General features: G+C 47.4%; 1 pseudogene; it reads left to right on the top strand.

The window, feature by feature from the left end:
• Positions 1-2,316: 2,316 nt before the first annotated feature.
• On the top strand, positions 2,317-3,130 carry LOC105545699 (annotated as a pseudogene).
• Positions 3,131-6,848: the final 3,718 nt, after the last annotated feature.

The raw sequence follows: 6,848 nt of genomic DNA on the forward strand, positions 1-6,848 counted from the left end.
ATCCTGTATAAGTAATTTGGGTAATGCTATACAATAAAATGTTTCTTTCATTATGTAGATTTTTAAAATCCTGTATAAGTAATTTGGGTAATGCTGTACAACAAAATGTTTCTTTCAGCCACAGCTTCCTAAAAATAGAAGTAGCATTAAAATGTGGTACATTTGTCAAATCTGGAAAATGTTTCAAACAAATCTTTAAGGTGATTCTGATCTCTCATTTTGATTGACACAGTAATCCATAAAAAGAAGTAAAACACCCACGCTGACCTGGAAGGGGTAAGGAGGTAAAAGTATTGATAAGTGACACCCTCTTTTGTAGACATGACCCAACCTAAATTTCTCATGACCCGCAAAAGAGGGTCCTGTGCTCCCTGCTTCTCCAGATCTCCATGCAGTCCTGAAGCACTCTCTGGCTGTCTCTGCAAGTGGCTACACAGCTCCTCCTGGTCTCTGTGGGGCTCCTAGGCTCCAGGTCCCCTAGGCCAAGGGGCTATCATGCTCACCAGTTCCCAACAAGGGTGCACCCCACCGTGGGAGGTGGAAGAGACCAAGTGTAGCTGCTCCTGCCCCTACCCCTCTCCTGGTCAGCCAATCTTAATAGGAGGAAGGAGTAGGGATGAGTGGAGCCATGAGGGTTGGTGCTGGAAAGAACAGAAATGAAGACCTTTGTCCAATCCCCTGAGCTATGGGGATCCCTTTCTGAGTTCTAGCAGCCCTGGGATAGTCTGATTATTAGATTCCTCTGATGTGTCTTAAATCCTATCATATGGCAGCCACTGTGCTAGGTACTGGGTTTACACGTGGGTGATGGATGTGTCCAGTCCTCAAGGCATGTAGAGTCCACGGACAGAAACAAACACCCATGTGGCTGCTGCTGCTGATGTGATGTCCTTGAGTTGGTTGGGGCTATCAGAGGGCAGAAGAGGGGGTGACTCATTCTGCCTGAGGTGTTGCATGGAGGCTTCTCGAGAGGTGGCATTTCAGACTGTTCTTATAGGAATAAGAAGAATACAGTGCGGCCAGGTGGGAGGAGAAGATAGGACACACGGCAGAGGGATAAGCATGAGCGGGAGGCCGGGGGATGCAAATATCACGGAAATTTGCGGAGCTATGAGAAGTCTGCAGTAATAAACCCTCAGTTCCTAAAGGAGACTTTTCCCACAGGGAGGAGGGAATGTCAGGAGAGAAGATAGGGAAGGCGAGGTGGGCAGGAACCTCCCTGGAGTCTCTGTCTCCATCCACAGCAAATCAACCAGGAAATCAATTCACCATTCATGCATGCATGTTATCACACACACACACAGACATGCATGCACACACACACACAGACATGCACGCACAGTCTCTCACCCCCCCACCACACATGCACACACACACTCACACAAACACACACACACACACACAAATGTATGCAGAAATACAGAGACAGACACACACATACACGTGCACACACAAAGACACATAAACACTAGGGAGAACCTGGTTGTCATCTCAAGAGTTGTTATGTCTGGCCCATCCTGCCCACTCACCTATAACCTTGGGCACTGTCTCCCAGCTCATGAAGGATTCCTGAAGCCATCAAATAGGATGTTACTGTGTGATCTTAAACACTCAGACAGCTCCTCACTCTGACCTTCCTTCCTGGTCCCCTTGGTCCTGTGATGAAGCAGTGTCCTGTTGGTTTTCACTGCAGCAAAAGAGAACCCTCTCCCCTTGGGCAGAACTCCTGGGCCACCAGAGCACACCCCTCTGCTCTTTGCTGTCAGAGCATCTTGATCTGCAGGGTGGGAGGAACTGCCCCAACCCCTAAAAAGGAACTATTTATTGACCCCTCATCCACCATGATGTCAACGTCAGTTTTGTCTTCTCTGTAGCCCTTTGCTGTGGATCCCAAGCTGTGTGCCAAGGAGCTCAGGGCACAAATTCACTGTAAGCAATCCCTCTGGGCTTACCGAACTATTTGAAAGATGAGAAGTGCTATCTTCTGGACACTGCTAGGAAGTACTACTCCAAGGTATTTTATAGTTTCAACATCAGACTATGCAACATTGCTTTAGATGCCATGGTATTTTTACAATCTGTGATTTCAACAGTTGCTGTGATAAAAAAAAAAATGAACCCTTGCAAAAATTGGTATGAAATAAGAAATGATGGTGGCTGTGCCCAATCTACTTCCAAGGTTTGAGAAGTTGCTCAATGCCCAACAGACACACATGTCCATTAGTAAACACTTGTGCTTATTTAAGAATGAAATAGGGGCAATTCATGTGGAGGTCAGAGTGGAAACAGGTGTGAGAGGGTCCAGCAGAAGAAAATATGGCTGCCAAAGGGTTCGAGCCCATTGGCAAGTTTGGCCTGGCCTTGGCTGTTGCAGGAGGTGTGGTGAACTCTGCCTTATATAATGTGGATGCTGGGCACAGAGCTGTCATCTTTGACCCATTCCGTGGAGTACAGGACGTTGTGGTAGGGAAAGGACTCACTTTCTCCTCCCATGGGTACAGAAACCAATGATCTTTGACTGCCATTTTCGACCATGTACTATGCCAGTCATCACTGGTAGCAAACATTTACAGAATATCAACATCACACTGCACATCCTCTTCTGGCCCATTGCTAGCCAGCTTCCTCCCATCTTCACCAGCATCAGAGAGGACTATGATGAGCTTGTGCTGCTGTCCATCAGGACCGAGATCCTCAAGTTAGTGGTGGCTCACTTTGTTGCTGAACTAATCACCCAGAGAGAGCTGGTCTCCAGGCAGGTGACTGACGACCATACAGAGTGAGCAGTCATCTTTGGGCTCATCCTGGACAAAGTGTCCTGGACCCATCTGACCTTCAGGAAGGGGTTCACAGAAGCGATGGAAGCCAAACTTGTGGCTCAGTAGGAAGCAGAGAGGGCCAGATTTGTGGTGGGAAAGGCTGAGCAGCAGAAAAAGGTGGCCATCATCTCTGCAGAGGTGACTCCAAGGAAGCTGAGCTGATTGCCAACTTACTGGCCACTGCAGGGGACGGCCTGATGGAACGGTGTAAGCTGGAAGCTGTGGAGGACACTGCGTACCAGCTCTCACTCTCTTGGAACATCACCTACCTGCCGGCGGCGCAGTCCGTGCTCCTCCAGCTGCCCCAGTGAGGGCCCACCCTGCCTGCGCCTTCCTGGGTCAACTGGGCCACCGACCTGATGATTCTTAATACTGCCTTCCTTCTACCTCTTCCCTGGAAATCACTGTGAAATTTCATGACTGGCTTAAAATGAAGAAAATAAAGGTAAAATCACTTCAGATCTCTAATTAGTCTATCAAATGAAACTCATTCTTCTCACATCCATCACTTTTTCATCTATCTCCCTACCAAAAATTGCCAAGTGCCTATGCAAACTGACTTTAGGTCCCAATTAGAGGCCTGCTGGAGCTCTGGCCTAGGCACCAGCAGTTGGCAGCACACAGCCAGGGCAGGACAGTGGGTGATGGACTGGGGAACACAGGTGTCCGCCTGGGCCCACGTGTGGCCTCCATCCTGTTGCTGATGGAAGATTTGCAGACAAGGGCACACGTGGCTGAACTGAGAAGGCAGGCCTCCATCTTCCCAGTGGTTCCTGCACAGATGCTGCTGAAGAGAGATGCCGGGGAGGGGTAGAATGGATGTGGTCCCTCTCTTACTGTAAGGCTGATTCTCTCGAACTGTGCAACCAGCAGAAGCAGGTGTATGTAAACTGGACACAGATGGAAGAATCTGCCCCTGTTGAGGTGGGTGGGCCTGATTGTTGCCCCCCAGGGTCCTAAAACTTGGATGGACTTGGACAGTGAGGAGGCGTGGACTGAGATGTGAGTCCTGTCGAAGACTTCCTCTCTATCCCCTACCTTGGTCCCTTTCACATACCCAACGGAATTCCAACTTGAAAGATTGTATACTGCTGGCGCTAGATGTGCCGCCAAGGATATGTCTGACCTGCGTTCCTGGCTCCCTCCTTCAGAGACTGCCCTTCTCAAGGACTCTGTGCCTGCTCTGGGAAGGAAACAACTGTGGGAAGGAAACAAATGTGTATAAACTGCTGTCAATTAATGACCCCCAGCCCTTTCAGCTCAAAAATTTAAAAAAATGAAATAAACATACCACTTTTTCAATTCATGTGAAATATTTTCTTAAATCATGATTAAATTGCTTGGTGATAAATAGATTGTTTGGTCCTAATCACTTACAAAATACGTTCTCCGGTATTTCTTTTTTATTTTGTTTTTTGTTTTGTTTTGTTTTTTTGAGAGAGTCTCGCTCTGTCCCCAGGTTGGAGTGCAGTGGCACAATCTCGGCTCAGTGCAACCTCTATCTCCTGGATTCAAGTGATTTTCCTGCCTCAGCCTCCTGAGTGTGACTACAGGAACGCCTCACCATGCCCAGCTAATTTTTGTACTTTTAGTAAAGACGGGGTTTCACCATGTTGGCCAGGATGGTCTTGATCTCTTGACCTTGTGATCCACTCACCTTGGCCTCCCAAAGTGCTGGGATTACAGATGTGAGCTACCGCACCCAGACTTTCTTTTAAGATTGTCTTGAAAATCTTATGGAGGCACCTTCTGGATTTTCCCTGGACCACTCCAGGCCATATTCACGGGCTCTGCCTCCTGTGGGAATGCTCACCTCCTTGAAGCCAGGACTCACAGATCACCTTCTTGGGAGACTTTCCTGTTCAGGCTACTGAGGAGCTGGGGGCTCCCCTCCCGGTCTTCCTCCCCACAACCTTGTTCCCTGCCTCCTGAATCATCTGTCACCTTCCTACGTCCGATGCAATGCACCTGCTCATTACGTTCACCTGTTGTTCCCACTGGGGCAGGAATTTTATCTGTTTTCCTCAGGGAAGCATCTGTAGCACAGTCCATTGTTGGTTCTAAGGCTGTACTTACCCTGTGAGTGAATAAATGAGAGGCAGTGATTGGGGCAGGAGCCTCTTTCTTGCTCATTCATTCACTACACTTTAGATGGTAACTTGGGACATGGTGGGACCAGTGTTTTCTGGGCACAGTAAGTCAGAATATATTGTGAAGACAAGAAGTAGAAAGAAATGTTAGGTGGAAGAATATGAATTTTCAAGTAGGAGTTGGGAAGAGTGAGAAAAAAAAACAATCAGGAAAGGGGCAAGGTTGGCTTGGTTGTAGCCAACATGGTGGAGAAACACAGCTCTCTGCACCAGAGACTGGGTGCTGTTAGGTTCCTCTGCAATGCTGAGACCATCCGTACAACCTGCCCTGCGTCCTCCTCTCTCCCGAGGCTGAATGCAGCTCCTGTGCCTTCATTGCCAAGGAAGCCACAGTCCCAGGTCAGAGGAAGGGCTGATATGGACAGTAGAAAAGGAGGGCGTGGGTGCAGAAGGGGACGCTCGGAAGCAATGACTTCTGGAGGATAAACAATATCACCAGAAAATATGATAAAAAAGAAAGGTATAAAGAACAAGGTAGAAATCATCTGAAATTCCATCACGCAGTGTTTAACGTTAGGATTTTGGTGCAATCATATGTAATTTTTATAAAATTATGATCATACACCTTAGAATTATTTTAAATGACTAGAGTGTGTATTTTTAGAGCAGGTATAGAGTTCATAGTGCAGTGCTCTCTCGCTCCTGTCACTTAATTACTTTTTTGGCCTCATGTCATTTTAATTATTTATTCATTTTTGATTTCAATTCTTATCGTAAAGGGTACACATGCAGGTTTGTCACATGGGTCAATTGTGGGAGGCTGAGGCTTGGGGCCCCAGTGATCCCATCACTCAGCCAGTAAGCATGGTACCCAACAGGTGGTTCTTCAGCCCATGTTCCCCTCCCCCCCTCCCGTCTAGTGATCTCCAGTGTCTCCATCTTTACATTCATATGTATTCAATGTTTAGCTCCCACTTGTAAATGGGAACATGCAGCATGTGATTTTCTACTTCTGTGTTAGGTTGCTTATGATAATGGCCTCCAGGTCCATCTATGATGCTGGGAAGAACTTCATTTTGTTGTCTTTCATGGCTGCATAGATTTTCATGGTGTATGTGGACCACATTTTCTTCATTCATTCCAATCTCACACAGTGAAATCCTCTCACTGTGGGTTCAGGACACAAGAGGGGGAAATAATTTAGCCTGGGGAGGTGTGATGTCATGTGTCAACCTGGAAGGTGATTTGGATGAGATTGACATTCAAATTGGTGAATGCTGAGTAAAGCAGATTACCCCTGTAAGAGAGGTCAGCTTGAATCTAATTAGTGGAAGTCTTGAAAACATCTAAAAGATTGACCTCTCCAAAAAAGAAAAATTCTCCAGCAGACTGCACCTGCCCCATCAGCTCTCCTGGGTCTCCAGTCGGGTGGCCCACACCACACTGCAGATTGTTGGCTTGCCAGTTGCATACTGGTGATAGGCAATTTCTAATCATCTCTCTCTCTCTCTCTCTCTCTCTCTCTCTCTCTCTCTCTCTTTCTCCAGAGGATGCGCCAGAACAGAAAGCCTGGAGGCAAGAAGATAGTACCAGGAGTAGGCCAGGAGGGTTTTACCATGGAGGATCAGAGAGGAAGAGATGTCAGGAAGGGAGAAGGGACAGGGAGGATGTGTGGGAAATTCCTATTACAGTCATGAGTTCCAGGCAGAAAATCCATGGAAACATACATACACACATAAACAGATACAGACACACATGCACACATATAGTGCACACACATGCACACACCTAGGCAGCTAAGACAGCTGATCTAATCTCAGAATAGCTGTTAAGTCTTTTCTCTGACTCACCTCCTGCCAGCTCCTGCATTCAAGTGAGGGTCAAGGCCTGTGAACCTGAATGACTCCAGCTCCTGTTTTGGGCTGAGCTGCTTCAGGCT

This window comes from Mandrillus leucophaeus, unplaced genomic scaffold (genome assembly GCF_000951045.1).
Source record: "Mandrillus leucophaeus isolate KB7577 unplaced genomic scaffold, Mleu.le_1.0 Scaffold337, whole genome shotgun sequence".
In the NCBI taxonomy this organism is placed as follows: Eukaryota; Metazoa; Chordata; class Mammalia; order Primates; family Cercopithecidae; genus Mandrillus; species Mandrillus leucophaeus.